Genomic DNA, 2484 nt, shown 5'->3' on the forward strand with positions numbered 1-2484 from the left:
GTTTCTAAGCTAATGGCAGAATCTTAGCACTTGATTTTGGAACACTGGATGTTTCAGGTCACCTACCTGACATTCACAAATGTGGCCAGAGTGGAAAAAGAAAGAGCATTATTCGGGAGCATGCCCTGCANGTATTCCTCTGCTGCTTCCTTCAGCTCTGTCCTGAGAACAATATGATTGTATCTGGACAGTCTCTTATGTTATTACCAGCTCCAGTGCTCATGGACCTCTGGGAATATAGAGCATCAGCAGCATTCACACCTCCTGGAAATAGCATTTCATCTCTCATGGGGTTATGACATAGTGGAAATGATCAGAACTTGAAGGGACTTGTTGAAAAGNTTGTGTCTCACACCTAATTCACAGAGGTGAGAGAAAAGGATGATCCTCAAATTTTTTCAGCTTGACAGTGGGTGATTTTTTAGATATATTTGATAGCCATTCCAATATACATGTGTATCTGCATATGGCCACAAAAGTACTGAATTCTATAACAGAACATGTAAATCCCATATAAATTTCAACAGTTAATTTGGTCATGATATACGCAAGTCATACCAGATCATCGGTAAACCTGTCTGAACAATGGAAAGAAGCTAGTTCACATTGCTGGTCAGACACAGATCATGAATGCAGGTCCTGTCATAACATCTGTTCTGGCAAGAAAGTACTGACGACATTTCTCTCTGTACTTCTCAGATGGCTATGAAATTCCTGTTAGAGATAGAGCAAGGGCATGAGAGATTCAGGAAGATAAAAAACATTACAAGAATTTTCATTTCTCCACTATGTTCATAGCAGCCTTATTTATAATAGTCAGAAGCTAGAAAGAACCCAGATGTCCCTCAACAGAGGAATGGATACAGAAAATGTGGTACATTTACACAATGGAGTAGTACTCAGCTATTAAAAACAATGAATTTATGAAATTCTTGGGCAAATGGATGTATCCGGAGGATATCATTCTGAGTGAGGTAACCAATCACAAAAGAACTCACTTGATATGCACTCACTGATAAGTGGATATTAGCCCAAAAACTTGGAATACCCAAGATACAATTTGCAAAACACAAGAAAATCAAGAAGAAGGAAGATCAACGTGTGGATACTTTATTCCTCATTAGAATAGGGAACAAAATACCCATGGAAGGAGTTACAAAGTTTGATGCTAAGACAAAAGAATGGAATGTCCAGAGACTACTCTATCCGGGGATCCATCCCATAATCAGCCACCAAACACAGTCACTATTGCACATGCCAGCAAGATTTTGCTGACATGACCCTGATATAGATGTCTCTTGTGAGGCTATGCCAGTGCCTGGCAAATGCAGAAGTGGATGCTCACAGTCATCTATTTGATGGAACACATGGCCCCTAATGGAGCTAGAGAAAGTATCCAAGGAGCTGAAGGGGTCTGCAACCCTATAGGTGGAGCAACATTATGAACTAACCAGTACCCCCAGAGCTCATGTCTCTAGCTGCATATGTAGCAGAAATGGCCTCGTTGGGCATCATTGGGAAGGGAGGCCGCTTGGTCTTGAAAACTTTTTATGGCCCAATACAAGGGAACTCCAGGGCCAAGATGTGGGAGTGGGTGGGTAGTGGAGCAGGGCTGGCAGGAGAGTATAGGGGACTTTTGGGATAGCATTTGAAATATAAATGAAGAAAATATCTAATAAAAAATTGAAAAAAAATTGAACTTTCATTTCTGAATGTACTCTACCACTGATTGAGAAGCAAATTCACCCCCATAAACTTCATTCTTCTCCTACAAATATGTAATGACAAGTATCATACAGTGACAGGAGTGACTCCAAAACAAGTACATGGAGATCATTCTCTCTTTCTTAAATTTTTAATTATCTAGATGCTTCTTATACTTTGAACATCTTAATTATATTGAGCATTTTGAGAATCAAATAATATATAAATATTGCTCAACTTTTATATTCATATCATTTCATACCCTACAAATATAATTAATGAATATTTAATACTATTCATAACTGAGGATCCTATATCCGATGTTGAATAGTAAATTGTTTCAAAACATACAAAATATTATTTGGGAATTTAGCATAGTAAAAATGTATAAAATATTAAAAATGATTCATTAAGAAATATATTCAAAAGCCCTTATATAATACCTCCTGAACATAGTGAGAGAGTATTTAAAGCACATTATATATCTTTGTACATTGTCTAACAATCAATTTACTTAAAAAAGATTATCAGTGTTTCTAGAGATAAATTTTATTATCAGTAAGTATATTTTAAAATTTTTAAAATAACAAAAACTCTTTGAAGTTAAACATTAAAAAAATGCTAATTGTAAGCACAGTGAGAAAAGTTATCAATAATATTTCCATGTTTGTAGACCATGATTATAACATTTTCAACTGTTAATGTTCAACAAACAGACCACTCTGGAAATCAGTCTGGCGGTTCCTCAGAAAATTGGACATAGTACTACCAGAGGATCCT

The sequence above is a fragment of the Mus caroli genome, chromosome 7 (assembly GCF_900094665.2).
Source record: "Mus caroli chromosome 7, CAROLI_EIJ_v1.1, whole genome shotgun sequence".
NCBI lineage: Eukaryota > Metazoa > Chordata > Mammalia > Rodentia > Muridae > Mus > Mus caroli.